Raw genomic sequence first — 11906 nt, forward strand, 5'->3', positions numbered from 1 at the left:
CTTTTATCAGCATTTATTTGTCTCCAATATTTTCAACTTTTAACAGAAGCTCCAGATCTTGACTTTTGAGCCTCCACAAAGATGCTGGTAGCTGTGATGGTATAAGCTCCAGCAGTCTCATTCGCACTTATCACGAGCCGTCGAAACTGGCAGGTCCCCCAAAAACAATCGAACATGATCGGCAGGTTCACATAAATAACGGCCATGTGCCCTCATTTTTGACAAGACTTCTCGAGGAAAAAAAAAAATTTGGAACAACACAATGCTCATACACAAAGCCTCCGCAATACCATTTGCACAGACGAACAGCCAAGGCAATGAGATGTAAAAAAAACATGACAATAGGGCTTTAGGAAACCCAGGAAAAAAAAAACACTTGTTCCCGAGATATCAGCTTTGAAATGCAAAGATGAACGACAATAACTTAAAAAAAATATTTTCATTAACACATAAAACAACTTGCAGAGGGAATGCAGAGAGAGTACACAAAAATAAACATAAGACTCCATGCTTTCCAAATATCACAATGAAAAAAAAAAAAAAAAAACGATAATTTCAGAGAACAAAAGGCATAGGCTGCGGCATGAAACAGGAACACTAAGTCACTGAAAGCAGGTGCAACGAAAAAGTAACACCAGTAACAGTTAATGGCCCAGCCCTCGAATCCCTCCCACAACCCCAGGAGGATGGTGTGTGTGTGTGGCTGGGAAAGCATCTTCTTGGTGCTGGTGGAAACGCAGTTGAAAATGAGAAAAAAACCTAGCAATTTGTTGACGCCCTATGGAGTGTGGGGGCCAGAGAAATGTGTTCTAGACAGAGTAGTAGCTGTTCTGTTGTTGGCCGTAGCCGTTCATCTGGTTGTCTCGAGAGCCGAGAGATACGCTGTTGGCGCCGCTGGCAAAGTGTGTGTGTGTGTTGCTTGAGCCACCAGAGTTCCTCCACGAGCTGCCGCCGCCGCCGCCCCCCGAGCGCCAGCGGCCTGGAATGAAGAATGGAACAGAAGTTACCTCCACGAGCTTCCGCCGCCACCTGAACGCCAGCGGCCTGGAATGAAGAATGGGAACAAAGCGCACTGTCAATGCAGTTCTACCAAAAATGAGCACTAAGGAAACACCGTACTTATTCGATTAAAAGGTGGTCATGATTGTAAGGCAAGTGGGGGAACCCAACAAAGCTAAGCTGAGTTATTATAAAGCGATACAGAGTAGCCGACAGATTATCGAGACATGGTGGGGATTGCCTAAAATACTGAATTTATAACAGTCAAAATGCAAAATGGTGACCCATGAAATAAGGGGGGAAAGGAGCTTCAACATGGGGAGTGCAGGTTATATGAGAGTTTTGCCTTTAGGTGTTGCTTTACGGCAGCACAAATTTCATATGTGGCTTCATGGCACCACAAAGCGTGCTGCCATAAAGCCACACCTAAAGGCAAAATTTGCGTATACAACGGGACGCGACGTCCTAGGCTAAAAATTCTGGGGAGAAACCTCTCCTTACATTAGAAGAAATACGGTACGAATGATTGGAGACACTTCAAACTTTGAGCCCTGTTATCAATCCATTTAGTCATCCATTATTTTCATGTTTCCTCAATGGTTCACATGTCATCGCCGCCGAGATCATCCACTCAGTGTCAAAAAGGAAATGAAAGAAGCGATAATGAAATGGATTGACAGGAAACGGCCCTTAATTTGATGTGGCAGAAAGAACACGAAGGATGAAGTTTAAATTATGTGCCAAAGCTGTCATGCCCATTAAATGTCAGTTCACTGTCACTCTTGCTAATTCAGGTCTGTGCATAGTAAGAGTTAAAGAAAGCCCCAAAACACCCAAAAGTGCCGCACGAATTTCTTACAAAAAAAAAAAAAAAAAAGTCAGACTTGCAAAGCAACAGCTAACAATAGCTTGTTTCTGTCCAGGTATGTGGCTTTCCTGTGTTTTTATATTTTGGCACATGTTACATGGGACCCCCTGTATATTACTTGTAACAAATTTAGCCACAGCGAAATTTTGCTGCAGTTGACCTTTCGCTAAAACTGGCAGCATGCTTTGAGACTAGTGTGGGCTGGCCACTGTGCAACTACCGATCCTTCTATGAACCCTCCCTTATTGAGAGTTCAATGTCATAACACAAATTGCTACCAAGAGATGGACAATGGAGGAGCCTTCTACTGCCGTTCTATTCTGGCTGGCTGACTGACGCTACCCATAGCTATCGCTGCAGAGATTGTGACACTCACTTCCACGGCCGCCCCATCCGCCTCCGGCGCGGGGGTTGTTGGCGATCTCGTAGAGCTTGGGGTTCACGACCTGGTTGGCCTCCTGCAGGACTGAGATGAGCTCCTTCGCCTGCCGGCTGTTGTTGGGAGTGAAGAAGGTGTAGGCGGTGCCAGTCTTGTTGGAACGCGCCGTCCGGCCAATCCGGTGGATGTAGTCCTCCGAGCAGTTAGGGTAGTCATAGTTGATCACAAACCGCACGTCATCCACATCTGTGAGCCAGCCCCACCCAAGCGGATTATTGAAAGGCAATAAACTCCACACTTGAAATGCTGGAAAACAGCGAGCTTTCCTTACTATTTACGAAATCGCATATGAATTCGGCGAGTCCTGTTATATCACGAAAGGTAACGAGTCCCGTTTTACCTATCACGAAAGATACACATGAAACGCCTCCTACCCTGCAATAGTAACTTTCGGTGCGACTGGTGCAAGGTTTAGCAAGTTAGTAGTATGCTTCATGCCTATGTTCTTATGCAGTATATGCAACTCAGTGGTAACACTGCCAGCATTCCCCAAACAGCTGTGCAGTTCCAAATGCATGCTGCATAATTGGTGAACAAGATCAATGCATTGCTCAAAAACTTACTCTTACTGCTCACTTTCACCATATCATGCATATCATAGCATTCCGTCTGTAACCTGCTTCCTGGTTCGACTGTAGCTGAAAGTTTTTTCTTGTGCGGCGAATGCACCATTTTGTCTGCTCTCAATCGTGTGAAAGCGTGCTGCAACTAGTCTGTCCATGCGCCTGTCGCACAGGCACAGTGCACCCATTGTGAGGATAGACCTATGGGTTCATGCAATGCTCATGCAACTGTTCAGAATTTGCAATTTTTTACCATAATCAAGAACCACAGCAAGAATGTAGTCCATAACGGGACCATTAACCGCAGCTGACAAGCTCATTTAGACAGTTGCACAGTACAGCACAGATTAACTGCTATTCCCTAACAAGCTGCTTGAAGCAAGGTCAGGTATGCAGGAAGCTGCGCAGTTTACCAAGTATAATTTCACGTGTAACTGCAAGTGTGCTACACGCTCTTGAGCAGTTGGTAGTGTGCCTCGTAAGTATTACTTTAGGCTATTTATGCTGGATGGAGCTTTTTTACCCGCTGCTACATTTTACTTGTGCATGCTAGACACACAAACGTCCCAGTTCCATAATTAGCCACGGCTGTTTGGGAAATGCCGGTGCAAGCACCACGACTGCTGCACATTAAAAAGCCGTCCAAGTTTTAGCTGCCACAAATGACAAACCCCACATCAGTACGCCGATGGCATGCAAGTGCAGCTACTAAGCCTGCAGTGCGCCCCAAAACCTCGAGATGCAGCCAGCTTTAAAAAAAAAAGCAGAATGCACATGCCTACGTGCAAAGCCAAGCAGAGTTTCCGCTATAAAGCGTAGCGCAGAATACCTAGCAATGGAACACCCGCAACATCAAAAGGCCAAGAAGCATCCTTGCAACTGAAATCCTCCACTAAACCAAACCCCCCAGTGAGTGCAGAGCCAATAGTCCGAGAAACCCAAAGCTTATACAGCATAGTCCATTAACTTTGATACTTGTGCCCTTCCGACAGAGGCCTACAGTCGCACATCAGCTGACGAGCAGGCAAGGAGTTGCATGCTCCAAACACAGGCTACCCTCATCCTAGCCCTGGCTAGACATCAACCTGTGCCGAGCGAGAAACGAAAGCTAGGCAGCGTGCGGCCCCGCAAAACAGGGGTACGGGAAATAGAGGGTGTAGAGATAGATGTAAAAGAAATACGTATGCAAGAAAGAGAAGTGTTTGCGCACTAAAATTTACCTGCAGCCGCCTTGCGAGAGAGACAGGGCCATGCCGTGGCCTTCAAGAGTCGTCGGCCAGGGGGGGTGGGTTGGCGGCGTGCGTGCGCACACTTCGGAAGACAGGACGCCGCCACAGCAAGGAGGGCGCCCTTCTCCGCGCACGGCCACCCGTCAGCGGCCATTACTTTTTTTCTCGTTTGCGCCGCCTTCCGTTAGAAAGCCGGCGGCAGCTGAGGCCGTCCCCTGTTGCCGCACCACTCACTCTGCCACGGCGGCCTCCGCGCTTTGTTTTGCTGTTGTGCCATGCACCTTAAAAGCCAATTGCATCAAATGCTCATTGTTCCTTTCTGCCTCGTCTAAAGGGTGGCCCAAAGCACACCCGCAATCTAGCTCCGGGTCCAACTGAATTCCCAATTCCCTCCGTCACTACAAGTCATTTTCGTAGTTATAGTCCAGCTGCAGCCTATCAGAGCAATTCATGTTGAATTTAGAGAAGTGCGCTGCTGCTCCAGCTGACCAATCGGAGCAATCTGTGCCAAATTTGAAAAGTGCTGCTGCTACTTAGGGGCATAGAGATGCATCCAGCTGCATACGAGGCACGCGCCTCGTGCAAGTTACGCTCCCCGTCCGAGAGAAATCATTTGCGCCCGCCGGGCCTTCAATGGAAGCCACCGTCCTTTTAAGCGTTTTCATGTGGCTCAGGGAGGCCCGCCCAGTGCAAAGCGAGGCACTGCGTATGGACAACCTGGGGCCCACACAAGTGCCTCTGGAAAAGAAGGAAAAACCAGGACACGTCAGTCAGCGTCTGGTCTCCCAAAGTCCATCCCCGCAGACCCACACATCCACCACTGTTCCCTCCTAAAGCGTAGACGACATGTGCACCTGCCATATCTAGAGCCTCGTCTGACAGTTGTGCTCCAGCACAAAAAGTCGGGCCTGCCACAAACTCCACTCCTGCCACGTGCAGTTGCATGAAATGCGAACGGGTGCACATAGGCATGATTCGACTTGTTTAGACGGTGCAAAAGTATTCCCCGATAACGACTGCCGGCCAGTGGGACGCTTGCCCCCAGCATTGTCGCACAACTGCTGCTTCAGCCGCTAACGCAAGGTTAGCTGCAACGAGCGAATTCCACGTCACCTGCTGCTTCGAGATGCCCACTAGAGCAAGTTTGGGTTAGCCACGACTACCCGAAAACATTGACAAACCTGTGTGTTGCCTTTCACATTTCAAGCAACTGCACACAGAGCTTACATAGCGTATGCTGTAGTGAAACATATCCGATAGCTTGTTGTACAATTTACCTCGGGGCCAATAATAACATGGGTGAATGCCTGCTTACATTAAATATTGCAGTTTATATCAAGTACAAAGTGAAATACTAACATTAGGATTAGGAATGTCTACAGCAAATAGCCTGTGTGCAATCAAGTACTAAATATTGGTTGATCACTTAAAAAAAGAAATATCAAGATTAAGATTAAAAATGTCTATGGAAAAGCTTGTCTGCATTAAGGCCAAATACAGAGTATCCTAGTTACCCTGACTGAGGGAAATGCATCCGCACACTAACCACGTCGTAGGTACATCCCTTCTAAAATGCCGAACTAAATCAAGGTCTAAATCATAGCCTCAATCGACATAAAAGCTCGCCTAACAATTGCCTGATGCACATACATTAAAAGAGCATATGCTAAATATAGAAAAACTTCTCTGCTTATCCCCCGAAGCTGCTGGCACAAAGCATCCACTTTGAACAGCAGCAGCCCGCCTTTTCTCCAAAGTAATTGAACAAAACCACCCCAGAGCCATCTTCCATTGAAGACTGAAGGTAGCTTCACTCACCGAGACCCCGCGCAGCCACATCAGTCGCAACCAGGATGGGAGCCCTTCCAGACCGGAACTCTGCAAGTTTTCATTACAACACCACGTCAGCTTTTCGGACAGGCGAAAATGCAACACAGCGTGAAAGAATCCCAAACGAGGAGCAAAACCCACCATTGAGCACCCAGTCACGCTCCTGCTGCGTCTTGTCACCGTGGATGCAGATGGCAGGCCAGCTGTGTAGCAAAGCGTTACCAGTAAGCAACTGCTTCAATCGAAATAGCGTGCAGGGTCACAATTTTATGTTAAATTGGTCAAGCGTGTAACTATTCATTACTGAGACAGCATGGCGCAAGGCTATGGCTGCTAAGAAAACTTTTAACTGTCGGCTAAAAGCAGACTCTGCATCCCAGCAAGGCTCTGCAAAGCAGCAGCAGTTGACTCACCCGTAGCGGCGCATCTTCCTGGTCAGGTCGTCAACTTTCCGCTTTGTTTCCGCAAATACAATGGTCTGTGAAGAAAAGACAAGTGTCACTCCAGCACAGTGTACACCCACACACACACACACAAAATCTATTTGATCTGCATGCACTTCCTTCACTAGTGCTGGGGAGTTTATGCATTTTATTCCTTTCAATTCCTGAACATGGCAGTATCTACCCTAAGATTTCACAGCCTACCCAGTCCTAAAACGGGAGGATTAGCAGCGTAGATCGTGCGAAACATTTGCCCTTTATTATGAACTAGTGTTGCCTGGCGGCAACATACCAGAAAATTACTTTTTTTTTTCCGTGCAGAGTTTTGGTATCAGGTACGAAGTTCCTGGCTAAATGCTTTTAGCCAACACTGAATGACAGGCAGAAACATCCTTTCTTGGTTTACAGCAGGAACACAGGATAATGAAGAAAAAGTTGGGCATGCAACTCTCATTCTTCTGATAGGAGACAAACCGACGCAAGACTACACCTATACTTCGCATACAAAGACAGCTGTCTGTGCCATACTTGGCTTAGGGTGAAGCCCACTTCCATTTTCTGCCTGGCTTTTACCCTTTGTTGCTGAAATAGTTCCCGCAAAGTTTCCTTTCGTTGATTAGGCTTATTTTGTTTTGCACAATTAGAAGATAAACATTTTCCAGGTATTTTAAGGTCTTAATCAAAGAAGGTTCAAAGTTTGTAACTATTTGTTATAATAAAAGTATCTACACAAATTTGATTGCCAATATTACCGAATATCAGATTAACAAAGGCATTTTTTGTGCTGAAGCTTTTCACAAATGAGTACTAGTTAGCGGATTGTAAGGCAGATCAGCGTACTCGAAGGCTAACCCCACATGCAAGAAAACTGCAAACTACACAGAGTGGAATCTCACCTTGTTCTCCTTTTCATTGAGAATTTCCTGGTGCAGTTTCATGAGCCTGGAACCACAAGTTAGTGCCATGTTAGTGCTTAGCACAGCCATGTACCGACCCTTTCTCCCCACTGAGATGCGCTTAGGGCCAAAATTTTGATGAACAGAGTGCAAACATTGCCCTAAACACTCATATGTCCCAGGGCCCCCTACAACTGAAGGCATTTGTCACAGTGGCCCCAGTGAGCGAGAGGCCTGGTGTGTCTGTAACGAGGCTTTGACAGCTCTGCCACTAGGAAGATGTGACAGGCCAACATGACCTCGTAAACTGCGGTGGCTTAACAACCTGCTGTTTCGGCGTGCTATCTCAAACAGGCTGCTTGAACGAAGAAAATTTTGCTAACAGCCTGCATGTCTATGACAAAGTAAAATAAAAGCAGCCATCAAGCAAAAACACTCCCGCCACACATAACTCAGTAATTAGGCAACACAATAAGCCTATTGTACTGGGATAACTGTAAAGGAAGCTCTCCTGGTGACCCAAAAGTGGCATCCACCTAGCCTGTGCAAACATGACGAGCGTCGCCCTGCTGCTTAGAGATGGTAGAGCGCTACACAATGCAAGGTGATACGCCCTCCTTGTGCTGCAGCCGGGTCCACGACTCGCCCTCCACAATTCTTTATAAAGACAGTCACTAGACAGACCACCTTGTACTATCTACAAAATTATCAACCCTGAAACTCTTCGACTGCATGGATCCGAATGACCTACTACAACTGCTCAATTACAGCAGGCTCAATGACGCCCATCGGCCAATACCAAGGTGAAGTTTCACAGCCTTTGACCGCCGTTCTACACTCTATAGAGTCTATGCACTTCTATGAATACACACGCTAACAGCTTAGGTTTGCGCAGCTAGGACCAGGAAAGAAGTCTGCACTCACTTGTCCTCTTTCTCGGTCTCCTGGCAGACGTCTATGATCTGCAGGATGCGGTGGTTGGCACACAGCTGCAGCGCACCGATGTTGATCTGGATGTAGTCCTTGAGGAAGTCCTCAGCCAAGGAGCGGACCTCCTTAGGCCAGGTGGCGCTCCACATGAGGGTCTGGCAGTCGGGACGAATCTGCTCTATGATCTTGCGGATCTGAGGCTCGAAGCCCATGTCCAACATGCGGTCGGCCTCGTCCAGAACGAGGTACGTGCACCGCCGAAGGTTATTTTGCCTGCCTCCAGGAAGTCAATAAGGCGGCCAGGCGTGGCGATGCAGATCTCAACCCCTGCAGATTGAATAGAACACTGCTGTCAAACTGAACTAGCACAAAGGACAACTGCATAGAACTTGTTTGGCAACCATGACATTTTTAATGAGTGTTTTCTTAGCACAAACCCTAAAATAATACCTTGAAGTTTACCGACAAGCTCAATGTTGGTAAAAGAAAGGTGCGGCAACACAGTGAAATACAGGAAGACTTATACAAGTGCACTCTTGTTAATTTGCTATTACCGGTTATCTACAGTATCATTTGGTTTTTCAAGAAAACTGCCGATGAGGGTGCAAAGCTGGCAGTTTGCAACTAAAGGTACAGTGCAGAAACATGCGACAAATAGGAGTACACACAGTGTTGTGTCCCTGCACTAGGCATGGCACTAAACACAGCCGCAGCCCGTCAAACTGTGGTCTATGAATTCCCGAGTTCTAGAAGCCATGACAAAACGGCGCTTCACTATGTTCATTAGGCCTTAACGTTTAGGTGCCTCAAAGGTGTCCACTGTTAACTCTTTGCTGCAACGTGATCCATTCGGTCACTCACCTCGTTCAATATCCCTAAGCTGGGGTCCCTTCGGCGCACCGCCGAAGACGCAAGTGCTGCGCACTCGCGAGAACTTTCCGAAGTCGGAGGAAACCTGCTGTATCTGCTGGGCGAGCTCACGTGTTGGCGCAAGAACCAGAGCCTGCACACACAAAGAAAAAGCAAGTCATTAGATATCAGACGTACCAATACTGCTTTGCTGGCAACCAAATTGCAGTAAGCTAGCTACAAGCAGTTTGTGCTCATAAAAACACAGCAAAGCAGAGAACACAACTGACCGACGAGGTTCAATATCGCAAGAGCAACATTTGCGGTATCTATAGAGGCTGTTGGTGCAGACGTTACTTAAGCCATTCAATAAATGAAAAATGCTTGGGTAAACGTAACTTGGTCACCACCTGCATTAGCCAGCCCATAAGAGGACAGACTTACACCATATAGGTTTCACAACCACATTCTCTACCAGTTCATTTTTTTAAGGATTAGCTAACGTTAGCTGGGACACAGTAAATTTAGGTGAAAAAGCATGCTGAACATTCTCGAACTGAACTGCAACTTCAGTAGACGAGAATTAAACCCACAACCTAATGTTTTGCAGCACAGAGCCCGCTACTGCCTCATCATGCCCTTGACTGCAGCACAGCAGCAACACTAGCCATATCGACACCTTCCAGCCTTCAGACATGCTAGGCTGTCAGGTTCACACACTTCATGAATTATCCAGCTTATGTGAAGGCTGGCAATCGGCTGCCAGAGTCGATATCCTAAAGCAATCCATTCCAGTTGTTCGTGCCCTTTTACAACACTGGCATCTGACACTCCGCGGGCCAGGTCAGCGCCAGGATACGTTTCACTGTCACGAGGCAGCCTACAGAGGCACGTGTTCCACTCGAAAGCAGCCAAGTCTCCCAGCTGCTCAGGAGGGGCTCGCCTCCATTTCCATAACCACTCGTACGCCTGACGAGAGTGCGACCTCTCAAGGCTAAACACTGAAAAGTTTGGTTATGCAGCGAGTTACTCGTCACAATAATGGCCACATTCATTTACTTCTACCACATACTTCATCCCCAATGTGCGATTACTGGAGAAGAATGCAAACAGCCAGTTTTCACACTTCTGTGCTTTAACCAAGTGTGACACTGCAACTATTGCCAACAAAGGTTGCTGCATCAAATTTTCTACCATCCCGTCACAAAGCAATAGCATATGGATCTGCAAATGTTCAGTTACCTTACTGCCCTACAATTAACCCCCAACAAAACACAGCTTATTAAGCAGATTGTCACTAGCTATTTGCCTGTTTCCTCAAAACTTAAGCCTTCAGGTTACTAACAATAAAATTAAAGAGAAAGCTTATGCACAACTACAAACAGTGCAGTCTTCCACAGGCACCGTAACGGGGTTGAACTACGGCAATGTCAGAACTGATACTGAACAAGATACTAAACTGCAGCTGCTGCCAACACAGCAAAAGCTGCGCTCCACAACTACCATCGTACACTTGCGGCTGCTACTAATTCAGGGCCCTGAGGCCGACCGAGCCAAGGAAAGAACGTAGCCAAGACAAGGCGCACTCACAATGGGGCCGTCTCCTCGCTGCAGGTACGGCTGGTGGTTGATGTGCACAATGGCGGGAAGGATGTAGCCGAGCGTCTTGCCCGAACCCGTCTGGGCGATGCCCACAAAGTCCTTGCCGCTGAGAGCGATGGGCCAACCTGGGCTTGGATGCAGGGGCGTGGTGTGTGTAGTTCTGGGCGTGGATGGCCTTCATGATGTAGTCGGGGAAGTTGCCCTCCTCGAAGTGCAGGATGGGCTTGTGCACTTCCCCGACCTTGACTGTGATCTCGTTGGCCTGCCGATATGCGTCCACTTCCGCGGGTGAACGGTTGGCCGTGTTCGGGTGCTCCTGGTAGAAGTCTTCTGGAAGGGCTGCAGCTGGATGCGGTCCCAGTCCGGCTTGCGCAGGTTGCCGCCGGGCTGGCTGTTGCGGTAGCTGCCCGAGCCGCCACGCCTGTCGCCCCCCTCCCCAGTTGCTCCCAAAGTCCCTACTGCGGGTGCACGTGAAAACGAAAAGTAAGCTTTCTACTCTAAATCTCCTACACATAAGTGCCAACACGTGAAGGTAAATCTGAATGGCAGAGAATGGTTAGCAGGAAATTGTTTCGAGATCACAGCCACTTCTTTTCAGACGCACTGCCTTTTCAAATTTTGACCGCTTCAGAACCACTTCTACTAAATTATGCACGAGCATTTGCTTTGAGTACAAGCTTCTAAAAAACACTTAAGGCCAAATGTAATTGCCAACTGCCATTAAGCTTGCTTGACCAGGTTGGCAGCCCTGGCTCAACCTTTAGATTACGTGAAAATTGTGGCCACTTATCAAAACAGTGATTAAGCTTAACTGAAAATGAAGGAACTTTTAGCAATTCATGAAATTTGCCAAGCTTTTTCGCTTCCATTCAAGGATTTTTCAGAGATACAGTGAACTAAAGGTGCATGTTGAAATAGCGCATCCAAGCCCTGAAAGTTTAGAGACCACAAAAAATCTCTAAACTACATTGCAACTCAACAGGACTCATTATTGCCCAAGTTCATTCCCATGCAGACTTAGTACTACGCATTGCTTACGTAGTTTAAATTACTGGAGGACATGTCACATACCAGGCTTCCTCCAAATGCCAAATATTCAACCAAGCTGCAAGTCATAATTTTGACATGCATGTTTTGATCTACAGTTTACTACATTTGCCATTGTCTCATTGTCGCACACATGACAATTTTTAAATGCTTAGCGAACGATCTATTTGTGGTCATTTAGGCACAATAGTTTCCAACGAGCTCTCAACCT

The 11906-nt window shown here is 47.3% G+C and overlaps 1 pseudogene; it reads right to left on the reverse strand.

Moving 5' to 3' along the window:
* Positions 1 to 11906, reverse strand: part of LOC119454040 (probable ATP-dependent RNA helicase DDX17) — a 12787-nt pseudogene continuing 881 nt past the window's right edge.

This window comes from Dermacentor silvarum, chromosome 5 (assembly GCF_013339745.2).
Source record: "Dermacentor silvarum isolate Dsil-2018 chromosome 5, BIME_Dsil_1.4, whole genome shotgun sequence".
NCBI lineage: Eukaryota > Metazoa > Arthropoda > Arachnida > Ixodida > Ixodidae > Dermacentor > Dermacentor silvarum.